General features: G+C 37.6%; 1 protein-coding gene across 1 annotated transcript in view; it reads right to left on the bottom strand.

The window, feature by feature from the left end:
- The window catches only part of Drgx (Dorsal root ganglia homeobox), a 92455-nt gene extending 78834 nt beyond the window's left edge, over positions 1-13621 (bottom strand). The window contains exon 1 of the mRNA XM_076779192.1: positions 12691-13621. The gene's annotated coding sequence lies outside the window, so the exon portion shown is untranslated. The remainder of the gene's footprint in view (positions 1-12690) is intronic.
- Between the last annotated feature and the right edge of the window lie 1926 nt (positions 13622-15547).

The raw sequence follows: 15547 nt of genomic DNA, 5'->3' as shown, positions 1-15547 counted from the left end.
TCGATTAATTTCTTCCGATAATAAATTTCAATTCCCCATTAATTCATAACTCAGAAATAGTTTGTAACGAAAGTTTCTGTGAACGAAGAATCATACAAACTTGTTCTCTCTGATATCAAAAACAATACCAACGAGCTACGCGATTTAATGAAATTGATATTCGCACGTTTGCTCAATGATAAAAATACACAGAGCTAATATTTAAATATTTACAAAATGTTGAATTTAAAAATCTCGTTATATCCATAATAGTCATAACATTTTTCTCGTAACTGTTCTAGTAACTGAAATCAAAATTAAAACGATTCTCAACCCCTCAAACAATAAGCACAAGACACATCTAAGCGAATGGTTTGAAAAATTCATGATACTCGATTAGTTTCTTCCGATAATAAATTTATCTCGCGATCGATCATCGACTGTATCGTCGCGTTCGGTCGTTCGCCCCGATTATTTCGAAAGCAGCGGAAAATGGCGCAGCGCAACGCCGCGCGGAGGAAAATCTTGGGCAATGTCGAAAGGTGAATCTCGCTCGTCGAGATTTCACGACCTCGCGAATGTCCTCATCCTCTGGTTATGTAGTCATACATACGCGTCTAGAGGAAGTCACCACACCGTGCACGGCGTAGAATAAACGGTCAGTGACGCGCGGTAATGGCCGACATCCTAATCCTGGCCCCCTACAGCTTAATGCCATACACTCCGCAATGATAATGCTGCATGTGCTTTTTGTCATTACCAGTCGCCATGCTATCCCGTAATGAGCACCGCCGCGGGCTCCTTCGCTATTAGGATTCTCGGCCCGGAAGACCTTGCCTCCTCTTCGAACAGAATCCTCCAACCCAGCTGATGGGCCCGATATCCTACAGGTTTATCCAAAAGTACCTTTAGGATACTCGTTTGTTTCTTGTCGCTTTCTTTTATTTCTAACGTACAATGATAGACAATTTCAACAATGGAGTCGTATATAATCGAAGAGAGTATTAAAGTTATTAGAATTTATTTTGAACATCAGTGTTCAATAAAAAATACCCATCGTGAATTACATACGTGATTTTTTATACATAATCGTCCATCTGAGCAAACAATTCGATATTTGGTTAAAATATTTGACGAAACTGGAAACCAAAGTCTAGCAGACCAAAAACAGCTCGTTCGAACGAAAACATTGCTGCTGAACCATCAACATCAATTCAACATCAAGAATTGAGCATTTCTTATGGCAGTTTATGGCGGATTTTGTATAAAGATTTGCAATTTGCATGCTTACAAAATTCAATTAACACTAGAATTGAAAGAACGCGACCATTTGCAACGCAGAAATTTCGCTGACTATTTGTTAGAACATCCTTCGATCGATGCATTGTTTTTACGCGACATCATTTTCAGTGATGAATCTCATTTCCTATTGAATGGACGCGTCAGTGAGCAAAATTCTCGCATATAAAGAGATGAAAATCCAAGAACCGTTCAAGGAAATTCACTTCGTCCAGAAAAAGTTACCGTTTGGTGTGGATTTTAGTCGAAAGGCATAATCGGTGCATTCTTTTTCGAAAACGAGAATGAAGATGCAGTTACAGCGAATGGTGCATGTTGTAATGAAACTGTTACTGATTATCGCTGAAATTAAATGGAATCGACGTAAGCAATGTTTATTTTCAACAAGACGGAGCTACGCTACACACAACATGTGAAAACATCACTTTATTGTGATCGAAATTCAATGGTCGATTAATTTCAAGAAACGGTGACGCGAATTCGCCATCTCGTTCGTGTGATTTCACCCCAGTGGACTTTTTTCTGTGGGGTTATTTGAAAAGCAAAGTTTAATCCAATTAACCAGCAACGGTTCATAACCTGAATTAGAAATGAAATTGTTGAATTAAGCGAGCAAATATACCAATATGTCATCGAAAATTTCCACGTTCGAATTGATGTCTGTAAACGTGGTGAATACTCGATAATTGAGTAAAAAAACCAATAAAATTCAGAATAGTTTGTTTTTTATTTAAAATAAAACTTGCTATAGTTTATTTTCGATTACTCTATATGAATCATTATGGTGCCAAACAGGTGGCAAATTATCGTTGATTTCATACGACGAATTGGCTGATATTTTTGATGATATCGAGACAACAGAAGCAACAATTGAGATTTTCTGTAAAGTAATACGGCTTCCTTATTTACTTATATATATACTATTTAACAAAGGCTATCAAAATGACGAAAGAATAAACCACCCTTCAGTTGAAGAAACCTATAGCATTCAACAAAAGAATTAACCAGCCTGCATCATGGAAAAGAGAGTCTTATAATTTGTATTGTATCGAAATTTTCTACATTTTTACAAATCTCTGTTTTGAAAATTGTCAGACCAACTACGAATCGTTTACTATTTAGTGTTTGGGTTAGGTTTTCTATAAAGTAATACGACTTCCTTATTTATAATACCAAATCCCATAAAAATTACTGAGTATCGACGAAAATCGCAAAACTGTATGCAACAAAAAAAAATTATCAGTTTGACAAGAACTATCCAAATGACGAAAGAATAATATCAGCCCCCACTTGAATAAATCTGAAGAACTTACCAAAACAATTAATCCACCTTGGACCCTGGAAAAGGGAGTCTTACAATTTGCATTCTATCGAACAAATTTTCTACATTTTTGCAAATCTGTGTCTCGAAAAATGTCAGACCAACTAAGTAACCGTTTGCTATTTAGTGTCTGAGTTAGGTCTGGGTTAGGTTTTCTATAAAGTAATACGACTTCCTTATTTATAATACCAAAACCCATAAAACTAACTATGAGTATCGACAAAAATCGCAAAAATGTATCTAGGCAATAAAAAAAAAATTATCAGCTTGACAGGGCTATCGAAATGACGAAAGAATAATATCACCCCTCACTTGAGTAAATCTGAAGGACTTACCAAAACAATTAATCCACCTTGGATCCTGGAAGAGGGAGTCTTACAATTTGCATTCTATCGAGCAAATTTTCTACATTTTTGCAAATCTGTGTCTCGAAAATTGTCAGACCAACTAAGTAACCGTTTGCTATTTAGTGTCTGAGTTAGGTCTGGGTTAGGTTTTCTATAAAGTAATACGACTTCCTTATTTATAATACCAAAACCCATAAAACTAACTATGAGTATCGACAAAAATCACAAAAATGTATCTAGGCAATAAAAAAAAAATTATCAGTTTGACAAGAACTATCCAAATGACGAAAGAATACTACAACCCTCCACTTAAACAAATAGGACTTCCCAAAAGAATTAGCCAGCCTGGAACATGGAAAAGAGAGTCTTATAATTTGTATTGTATCAAAGTTTTCTACATTTTTGCAAATCTCTGTTTTGAAAGTTGTCAGACCAACTACAAATCGTTTACTATTTAGTGTCTGGGTTAAGTTTTCTATAAAGTAATACGACTTCCTTATTTATAATACCAAAACCCATAAAACTAACTATGAGTATCGACAAAAATCGCAAAAATGTATCTAGGCAATAAAAAAAAACATTATCAGTTTGACAAGGGCTATCCAAATGACGAAAGAATACTACAACCCTCCACTTAAACGAATAGGACTTCCCAAAAGAATTAGCCACCCTAGACCCTGGAAATGGGATTCTTATAATTTGTATCCTATTGAAGTTTTCTGCATTTTTGCAAATCTGTGTCTCGAAAGTTGTCAGACCAACTAACTAACCGTATGTTATTTAGTGTCTGAGTTAGGTCTGGGTTAGATTTTCTATAAAGTAATACGACTTCCTTATTTATAATACCAAAACCCATAAAACTAACTATGAGTATCGACGAAAATCGCAAAACTGTATCTAAGCAACAAAAAAAAATTATCAGTTTGACAAGAGCTATCCAAATGACGAAAGAATAATATCAGCCCCCACTTGAATAAATCTGAAGAACGTACCAAAACAATTAATTCACCTTGGACCCTGGAAGTGGGAGTCTTACAATTTGCTTTCTATCGAACAAATTTTCTGCATTTTTGCAAATCTGTGTCACGAAAGTTGTCAGACCAACTAAGTAACCGTTTACTATTTAATGTCTATAATATCGTGGAACGATCGATCGAAAAAGTAGTCTTGAACTGTCGCCCGTTATCGTACATGAAACTGATCCACAAAATATGGAGTCGATGTAGTTCATAACGAAAAGACACCGATTAACGTCTCGCAGTTGTTCGGAAGACGGGAAAACGTGCGGGTTGTCGCGAGTGGATCCGTGTGATCGTCGCAAGAAATGACGTCACGGGTCTTGACCCCCCCATGGTAGATATGTATATAGAGTGGCGTCCCGAGCGTCATCTGCGGGCCCAGAGTAGACGAAGAAAGACGCAGAAGACGAGGGAAGGAGAGGTGGCCCGCAGCTGCCGCCCTGGCTGCCAACACAATAATATCTAATTAATTTATTAATGAGGTTAAGTTGGCAGGATTGGACGGCAGACAGCGCGAGCCAGCAGTTCGACCGCGGTTGGGGCCTTTTTCTGGAACGACGTTCTGTTCTCTTTCGCTGCTCGTCGGGAGAATGAATTAAGCTTAATCAGAGCGAACGTGTCGGGCGCGTGTGCGAGCTACTCGCAGGGCCGCAAGGGCCCTTCGTTCCCTCCTCGTGCACCTTCCCTTTTCACCTTTTTTGGGGGTAAAAATTCCGGGATCGGGACCAGAATATGCTCGGGAGCGATACACTCTTTTATTTCTAATATTCTTGACTGTCAACCCTTCTAGAACACTATTAATTTAATCTGTGTTAAGCAAAATGTAAAAGATCGATTCTGATGGGTCGATCGCGTATCATCAAACTTAGTATTATTATTGCGAATCTTTATGTAAAATATTTTTATTAATGGAAATAATGAAACGGGGGTAGAGGGTTGTTTCGACCTGTAAATGGAATAATTCGTATCTTACTTTAAGCATTTCTTACATTTTTTAAATTTCCCATAAGTGCATAAATATCCGCAGTCTATAATTACACTGTTCTACAAATAAAATGTTTTTTCTGTTTTTCAATATCCACTAGGTAATTCTTATAGAGCTTAGTTCCCTAAACACGAATCTGGAAACGGAATTGCTGTATCACCCTCAGTTTTCGAAAAACACAAGTTTTTGTAAAAACGCTCAATTTTGAGCAAAAACGAGGTATTACGCGAAAATTAAAAACATCAGAAAGTTCCACTTTGTCTTAAGAGATAGAGGAGAGATTCCGTTTAGAAGCACAAAATATTATAACTATTGATGTTAGCATATTCAGGAATCTCTCCTCTATCTTTTAAGACTAAGTGGAACTTTCTGATGTTTTTAATTTTCGCGTAATACCTCGTTTTTGCTCAAAATTGAGCGTTTTTACAAAAACTCGTGTTTTTCGAAAACTGAGGGTGATACAGCAATTCCATTTTCAGATTCGTGTTTAGGAAACAGAGCTCTACAAGAATCACCTAGTGGTTATAAGAAAACAAAATTCGTGTTGAACAGTGTTATCATCCATTCAATTCTATATAGTTTCTATTCTCCGAAATTATTATGCACTTTAATGCAATGAAAAATAAATCACCTCGTGTCTGTACACGGGGTGCCCCGTAGCGTGTCCGCTTCAGAGACGAAGTCTGCGCAAGAAAACAATAACGAAAGCTCTTGACACACTGTCTTCATGAAAATTGCTTATAATAGCACACATTCAAGTGCATTCTGTAGTATTTTGGGAATTAAAATCTCCCATAAACGTATAAACGTCCGCAGTCTAATTATTATACACGCTAACCCAGTATCGATGGTGCATCAAAACAAATCGAAACTAAATAATAAAATCGACGCGTTTCGTAAATAAAAAAGGTATTAGTAAATCTCGTTCGATCGAAGCCGCGCGAAACAGCTAGTTAACAAATAAACCAATTCGCAACTCGGTCCCCCTCGAAACCAGTTCATTTCGCGATCTCGCGGCGGTGAGCCGGGACAGACGCAAAGCCCGGTGAAGTATCATTTGACAAAAATCATACCGCGTTAAGTTTCGACGAGCTTTTCCAACGGGAGCTTTAGCCGTAGACAGCTGCCGCTTGGGCTCCCGGAGGGATTCACCGCGTTGCCTGACGAAAACGAGTTCGGACAGCCGTCCTTATACCCATCATCGTCAACCTCTTTCTCTCTCTTTCGACTGCCTTTCTATCTCTCTCTTCGCTGTTCATGAAAATCCCCTTGAACGGGCGGTCGGTTATTACGTGACCATAAAGAGCAGCCGCTTTCCCAACGACGGTATCGCATTGCGCGCGTCGCGACGAATACCGACGCCGTCTTTGATTCCCGGAAGCAGAAGGGAAACTGGGTTCGAGTCGCGCGGGACAGGGAAACACCAACAAACGCGAATCGATGGTTCGTGGCAGGACAGTACGAGTTTACAGTAATTTCTTTCAAAGTGTCAGGATTTTCCTCGTTCGAGGTGCCACAAAGTTATCCCCGCCGCACAGAACGAAGGAAAATAGCATTCTTCAAAGTAACGAATATTGTTGATTGAAGAATTTCTTGATTGAGGTTTCGTTAGTTATTAAAATATTACATTAAAAAATTTAAAATCATTCTGAAAAAATTATTTTCGGTTGCGAGGTTCAATTACGACCATTTTTGGTGAATAGACATACACCCGAAATCCTACACACATTCGAAAAAAAAATTCAGGTGTGTGTTGAAATTTTTTGAGGAAAAAAATTTTTCAAATCGCTCTAAAAAAATTATTTTCAGATACGAGGGTCGCTTACAATCATTTTTGGTTATTACACATGTCCCCGAATTCCTACGCGTTTTCGAGAAAAAAATTCCTTACAGAAAATATAATTTCTGGTCAGAAATGATTGCCTGAGATTTTATGCGAATCTTTAAAACATCATAACTCCTGAACGGATTGGACGATTTTAAATTTAAAAAATGCAAACAACGCGTATTTTGATGCAGAATATGTAGAAAATCCAAAAATGTCGGAAAAGTTGTTTCTTAACCCCGTAAAGTGAGAAAAACCCTATACAAATGGTCCAATTTTCAAACGGCCATAACTCCTATAATAATGAATATATTTCAATGAAATTTTTTCCTGAAGTAGAGCCCATAGATACCTGCAAGAAAGTATTAGGCAATTTTTCTGAAGGGCGTCAAATAAAATTACTAAAAATCAAAAACGAATTTTTAAGAAAAATCGACCAGGGGTAGTTAAATTTTTCGACGAAAAAGAAAAATTGTAAATCGTTATGAAAAAATTATTTTCGGTTACGAGGGTTAATTACAATAATTTTTAGTCATTAGACATACCCTCGAAATCTTACTCACTTTCGAAAAAAAAATTCCTCACTGAAAATATTATTTCTGGCCAGAATTGTTATCCCGAAAGTTCATGTGTAGCTTTAAAACGTCATAACTTCTGAACGGATTGGACGATTTTAATGTTTAAAAAAGCAAACTACGCGTATTTTAATGTAGAATATGTACAAATCGCAAAAATATTCGAAAAGTTGGTCCTTGACCCCGCAAAATGAGAAAAACCCCATAAAAATGATCCAATATTCAAACAGCCATAACTTCTACAATAGTGAATATATTTCAATGAAACTTTTTTCTGAAGTAGAGCTCATGGGTACCTATAAAAAAGTATTAGACAAAATTTCCGTAGGACGTCAAACAAAATTGTTAAAAATAAAAAACGAATTTTTAAGAAAAATCGACAGGGGGTAGGTACCTAAATTTTTCAGCGAAATTGAAAAGTTTCAAATCGTTCTGGGAAAATTATTTTCGGTTGCAGGGGTTAATTACAATCATTTTTGGTGAATAGACACACCCCCAAAATCCTACGCACTTTCGAGAAAAAAATTCGAGTAGATGGACAAAGTCGACAAAATTAAAAAATTTCAAATCGTTCTGGAAAAATTATTATTGGTTGCAGGGGTCAATTACAATTATTTTTGATGGATAAACATACCCCCAAAATCCTACGCATTTTCAAGAAAAAAAATTCTTTCTCATAGCGTGTAAAAACATCTGAAACGCGGACAAAATGAGCAAAATGACATTTTTCAAAGCAACGAATATTATTTATGCGAGTTAGTATGTCATTAGTTAATAGTTCAAGCTACAAGAAATCATAAAAATTAACGAGAAAAGTACGAACTTGTCGAATCATAGTTTTATGTCTTTTATTCGTTCAATTGATTTGAAAGGTAATGGGAATTTATTGAATCTGCCTTTAATGTGTACACTTAGGAACACTATTTTTGATTGAAAATGGTACTTCTGGTGATTGCATAATGAAATAGTAGCATTAGTATTACTTTCCTGATCCTGTTTAAGAACATGCGGAGCTTAAGAATTACAATTTTGCGAAGAAAAATCAGTTTCACTAACTTTCATTCTCACTATAAAAAACAGATACACGGATGTACACTCTGGTTTTGCATGAAAATGATTTCTGATTATCTACATTAATATTAAAAAAGAAAATCTTGCAGAAGTTTGCCGAGGAAAAAGAAAATCGTGATTTAAGTGTTAGTGATTTACACTTGTTCCGAATTTATTACGTCCGCGTTCGTATTTGGCATAGTTGCAACGAATTCACTCACAGTAATTATACCTGAAATATTTTCTGTGAATTTGTGCAAGAGTATTTTCAATCTGATCAGCAATTAAATGTACACATACGTATAGAGTTATTGTTTCCAATAAATAACATTTCAATGTTATTAACTGCTTCATTCAGATCCTTATATTTCTCTTTCTGGTACAAACTTGAAAAAAACTAAAAATAAGATATCATCTGATGTTTGGGTGATGCTGTTAGAAAATAAATCATTTTTATGCAAAATTGTTTCTCTCCGTTCGTTGCAAAGCCGAGCTTAGCTCGCTTGCATTTAACAGATCGTAGTTATCGAACGAATTTCATTATCTAACATTGCATTTCAAACGACCTTGGGCTCTGGTCTCCCTATAACTAATCATGCTCCCATCTGCGTGCCTTATTTAATTTACGAGTACATTATACCTCTTCCACCGACTTATCGATGATACCATTAAGATATCGATATTATTACTAAGTGTTATAACGCAATAGAGAGTTCATAAGCCCGTTAACGGTTGCTAACGACGTCAGCGTGAAGTATTTTGCAAACCCTTGATTTCCACCCTATCTTAAGGGCCCTGTGTATTGTTAAAAAACGTAACTTTCAATTTACAATTACGGAGTGAATCGATTACGAGTCTATTCAGCCATCAAACGAATAACCTACAGCAATTTCATACAACCTCAATCATTAGAGTGCACTATTGTCTAAAAATTCCATCGTTCAAACCGAACATATTATTAATTCTCGTATTGCGTTTGACATTATCTTGCAGTTTCCAAACTATCGCGCTCGAGACGTTCGGACTGCAATCCGTCGGGCGAGAAACTGGAAGCCCGCTCGAAGTTAATTTTAAATAAACTTGTTTTACAAATACTTCGCGAAGGATAACGTACACAGTTGTTTGTACATCGCGGTCTACATCCGTCGTTGTAATAATCGTGACACTAAAAGATACAAATTAAACAAGAGTAAGGAAGTGGCGACGTAACAGCTTCGAAGAAAGCTATTCTAAACTTGTAAATTAAAATTCGTAATTTATTAGTATATTAATCCGTGTCATTTAGAATTAACAGTTTCTAGCAACACGATTGTAACAAAATGATCGAAACACTTGCTCCTTCCTAATATCATCCAATTTTCTCAAGCACCCCATCAAACATAATTGAAAAAATAGCCAAATGTCATTACAGCGGGTTCAAACCGGTAGATTAATTCGGTTCAAACCAGTTATGTTTCGAGAAATCCCTTACTGAATTAATTTGTTTCCGGCTATGCTAGAACAATTTTACATCTTTCAAACCACAGCCAAATAACTTTTCTTCCTCAGAAGATAGCATAAATTACTCTTGATCAGTGCAATTGTTCACCCAAAATCCGAATTTTCTCAAGCACCCTATCAAACATAATTGAAAAAATAGCCAAATGTCATTACAGCGGGTTCAAACCGGTAGATTAATTCGGTTCAAACCAGTTATGTTTCGAGAAATCCCTTACTGAATTAATTTGTTTCTGGCTATATTAGAACAATTTTACATCTTTCAAACCACAACCAAATAACTTTTCTTCTTCAGAAGATAGCATAAATCATTCTTGATCAGTGCAATTGTTCACCCAAAATTCGAATTTTCTTAAGCACCCCATCAAACATAATTGAAAAAATAGCCAAATGTCATTACAGCGGGTTCAAACCGGTAGATTAACTCGGTTCAAACCAGTTATGTTTCGAGAAATCCCTTACTGAATTAATTTGTTTCTGGGTATGCTAGAACAATTTTACATCTTTCAAACCACAACCAAATAACTTTTCTTCCTCAGAAGATAGCATAAATTATTCTTGATCAGTGCAATTGTTCACCCAAAATCCGAATAACGAATAAAAGACAAACGACTACCCATCTCACACTCGTTACATAAAAACACAAGGTGTTCTGCACATTTCTGTATACACTTCAACACCGTGTTGTACAAGTAAAACTAAGACTAAAATGTTATATAACAAAAAATGCTTTGTTAAGAAATTATGACAAAAACATGAACTGTAAAACTCGGTTGAGATTCAGGACATTAAAATGAGAAAAGAATTTATAATAAAATGAAATTAATCTGTCGCAAGCTTTCGATATCGTGAGTTTCTTTGCAATTTACTGAACATAAACTTGAACAATAGTTCAAAATTTTATAACAACAAAAAGTTATCATCGAAGGAAGAATACTTCAGCACCCAAGATAAACGATAGAAACTAAACTCTGATAAAAAAACGTTTAAGTTATCCACATAATTCTACGTTAAAAATATTTCTTCGTGCCTCGACTAGAAGTTGCTCTCTTCAAACAAAATTTTAGTAAATTTGTTTGTTCAGTAAATAAAAAAACATCACATTTCATATTTTTCTTACAATTTCTTAACAAAGCATTTATGAATTTTTTGTTGCATAACACTTTAGTCTTGTTTTTGCTTGTAAAATACACTGCTATAGTGTATACGGAAAAATACGGAACATCTTATATAAATTTCAATTACAGAATCTAGATTTTACAACGTGTCGATAAAAATTTAACCATTCGAACGAACCTCACGGACAGATTGTTGACCTTTGATCTTTGACATTTCAAAGATGATTGTTTTAATCTCTTGGCGTACGATTTAATTCCAAATAATTTTTCAAACGTATACTAATCAATTTTATTTAAATTTGTTCGTACAGTGGCCACGAAAAGGAATAGATTTGTTTCATGAATACCTCGTCAACGTAAAAGTGTGTTGATTTTAATATATGTATAAGACTTGATGAGTGTGTAGCCTCAGTTATTGTACGGCAAGGGGTTGAGAGAGGAAACCACTGTGACGGATTAAAAATATCGAAATTTTTTTTTTATATCTTTTCAATGTTTTAGGAATGACCCTGTAAAATATTAAAGAAAATTTCCCAAAAATGGCAAAGTTTCAGAAGATTTAGTAGATATAGAACATATAATATGTGTAACGCTTGAAGTTAACTATTCTTTATTTCGAGACATTCATTTGAAACTCTTATTATTTTTGATGTGGTAAACGTTTCATATGAATGGGAAGTGTTTTGGTCGAGATAATTATGTGAATCAAGAGTATTTAGTTTAGAGCGATAAGTGGTGTGAACGAAATGTACCGATACACGACTAAAGTGCTCCAATTGGCAATTTATTTAGCCATAATCCAATTTAACGATGGCTATTCAGGATTATTACAAATAATAAAGGTCATCGATATTACAATTGGACCACAGGCAGACGCATATCGACGCAAACAGGGCACGCTTCGCCTTTCCGCTGCTCAGCGAAATCACAAAACAGCGACGCATGACGTTCGGTTGAAGGAAAAAGGAGATATAAATGACGATGATCAATCTACAGAAGATACCCTTTAGAAATTTCAAAAACTCCAGCGTTATTTCATAGATAATTTGTTGCAAAACTTTAAACGCGTTTTTTTCAAAACCACATTTTTCAAACTGGACGGCTCGATAACTCAGTCACTTTTCATCCCATTTACTTAAAATTTTGTATGATGGTTCCTAATACTATTCTCTTCAGTTGCACTTATGGAATTTCCGATCGAATAATTAGTTTCGACGTGGTGTTAAAAGAAATATTGATTTTGTGTTTTGAGATTCTTCCTTCAAACTTCCACCATTTTATAATAACTAATTATTTTTTAAAATCCGGTACGTGCAACCAAAGCTACCGTCTTATGTCTTGTTTCACAACTTGCAGTAGAAAATTACACGTCCACCCGTTTCTAACAAATTTTAGGAGCCCTCTCACGCTGGTTCCTATTATATCTACAATAATTAATATTTTTATAAGTTTTACAAGAACTAGTTCAAGAAAGGTACTTTCGGAAAACATTAAACATTTATCAGAAAAAGTTTCATAGTTACGCCCAAAAAATTCTTGAAGATTGCCTTTCACAGTGGTTTCCTCCCTTAATACAAACAATGGAAAGTAATTTTATTTCACCGATCAGTAGAATACCGTAGTCGCGATCGTTTCAGTTTCCTGTAACCTAAGGACTACGGGACAAATATCATACCTTGACCAGTGGTGGACTGTGCGCTGGTGGATGATAGTGTCCCGAAGAAGGGCTCGCGGGCGGCCCCGCGCCCCCGGGCGAAATGGTACCGCCTCCGGGGGTGAGAATCCTGGACTCGTGGCTGAACAACACTTTCCTGATTTCCTCCGCACCCTCGCGGACCACCGTCGACCTACGGAGCCGCTTTTTTCGACCGAAACGATCGCGATCTCCACAATCTACCTGAACCGCGCGGTCCCGTGGAGCCTGATCACTGTCGGAGTCTGAAAGCACGACTCGAAAGTCTGTCTCGTTCCTCACTGGCACCGGTTGTCGTCGAATAATTCGACGAACGAGCAGTTTACCGTCGACACTCGTGAAACATCGGACTGGCGTTGCTCGATCTCGCCCGTCTTCGAGCGCGCCGATTTTTAAACACTCGTGGCTAACTCTTGGAGGGAAGTGTTGGGTATCCTTCGGAGCAATACCGTATCAACGATCCGCGAAAGTCTATCTGGAGTCTACAGTAGAGCCTTCGGAGTCCAGAAACGGAAGAAGAAGTGAGAGGACGGTTCCTGGAGCCAACCGATCGCGGTCGAAGAGGACACAATCGAAGGCATAACCTTGCTCGAGCCTCGACGAAGGAATCACGTTCTACTTCCGCCACTGGGGTTCCCCGATCCTTCGTGAATACATGTTCGGGGTAAAATTCCTTCCTCGGTTAGGATCTCCGTCTGACCAGGTTTCCAGTAAACGATCGAAGGGAAACTTCCACTCTGGAGCGCGTCCGGTTGAGAGTAAAACTATCACTGATCTCGAGTCTGACGGTAACCGTGAATCGCGGGTATATCGTGGAGGCCGAGAAACCGGAGGTATCGCGTTCGAACCGTCCAAGAAGGTCCCAGCTGGATTGTGTCGCGTTCTGTGTCGCGTTAGACAGCCGTGGAAAGCGTGCTCGATAGGCGGAACCACGCAGGCGTCGAGCAGCTCGCGAGGCGTGGTCTACGATCTCTTCTCTTTATTCGACCATAGCTGGCGATCGTCTCTCTACGACGTTCCGTGCGGGGGTGGTGGAGCCACCACGTGGTTTTATTGGCCAAATAACGCGTACGACAAACATCCCTGCTTCTGTGCGGAGTGTCTCCCTGTGTTGTAACTCACCCTCGCTCTGGCTACGCGTAGCCCTTTGGACGAGAGGAGAGGCAATAGTCGTCATGGTGTAAATCGTGTTTACCCCTCGTCCATAGTGATTCTCGTGTGTATCAGCTACCGACGCTCCACCTCGAGTTATATCCTCTACGCTCGGCCCGCCGCTTCGTTCCACGCTCGTTTTCCTTTTATCGCTTTTTCTTTCGCCTTCTCTCTTCTCTTCCGCGACACGCTTGTCCTCGCGGCGGTTACTTCCTCCCGGCTGTTTCTTGGACGCCGACTACGCGATACGCGTTTCAACCGTGACGTTTGGCCACCAGACGGATTCGTCACTTCTGTAACCTACGAGCTTACCCCGTAATACAAACACCATTTGTTTCTTCGCGGTTCTTGCGCTCGCGTCTTCTTACGCCAGTCTTGACATTTACTATTGGAAACAGGTGGTGGAATAAAAATAAAACACACAGTTTAAATATCTTTTTAAACTGAACTTTGTCTTTATTCGAAACACTTGGAATGGGATATCCACGGACCCAATCGGTCCTATTCATTGTCTAAATAAGCCAAGGAAGGGGCACGACTGCACCCTCTTGACTTGTGTCTCGAAACATGAAACGCAACACGCACTTTGAGTCACGACTCGATAAAATATGGCGGGTTTTGTGATCGCGTACTCAGAAAACGAGCACGTCGATGGTTTTTGTAAATGAAAGAAAACTCCCTCTTTTTGAAAGAGACAAACCAACGTTTACGAACAATTGTTGAGAATAAGCATTGCATGCATGTATTTCTAATGAAGTATCCATTGGTGCAGTCCCCACCTTTGCAAAGGTCAGTACTACCTGAAGAGGACACTCGTTTATTGCACCCCCTGAGCGTCTCGTTTCTTTTAACCAACCGTCAAGCTAAGAACAGCATTTTCGTTTTGCAAAACTACGTACTTGGGTCGAAACTGTGTTGTATTTATTTAGCAAATAAATATTCACTATAAATACTCTTGGTTCATGATACAGGGTTATCCAAAATAGACTATAGGAAGTTCTTTTTTAAATAAAAAACTGGGTTGTTCGGAGAGTAGTTTCGTTTTCTTATCGACAGAGACGTTAATTGTGTTTTTAATCAGCCAACTTTATTCTAAATCGTATTCTTATTATGTATATTCACAGCTGACGCTTCAAGGCTTATTTGTAGAAAATTTTGTTCGATTCTGAGCAATTGTATTTTTTTGGTGTCCCGTCAAATATGAAAAATCAGAGGTATTTTTATTACAGAAAAGGTAAGAATGCTGTTCGAGCAAGAATACAATTGTGTGACGTGTATGGAGATGTTTTAACAGAATGGCAGTGCCAAAACTCGTTCGCAAATGTTTTCGTTCGAACGAGCTGTTTTTGGTCTCCCAGACTTTGGTTTATCACGAACAGATCCAGTTTCGTCAAGCATTTTAACCAAATATCGAATTGTTTGCTCAGATGGACTCTAATTTACGATGGGTATTTTTTATTCAACACTGATTTTCAAAATAAATTCTAATAACTTTAACACTCTGTTCGATCATATACGACTCCATTGTTGAAATTATCTATCATTGTAGATTAAAAATAAATGAAAGTAACAAGGAACAAACATGGCGTTTGACAGATATTCTCATTGAACATCCTAAAGGTACTTTTGGACGGCTAGGATGGCCCTTATTTTTGATTATCGAAATTTTTATGGACTCTCTTGATTT

This window comes from Colletes latitarsis, chromosome 11, assembly GCF_051014445.1.
Source record: "Colletes latitarsis isolate SP2378_abdomen chromosome 11, iyColLati1, whole genome shotgun sequence".
NCBI lineage: Eukaryota > Metazoa > Arthropoda > Insecta > Hymenoptera > Colletidae > Colletes > Colletes latitarsis.
The sequence above is the reverse complement of the archived record's forward strand: the minus strand, read 5'-3'. Positions and strand labels throughout refer to the sequence as shown.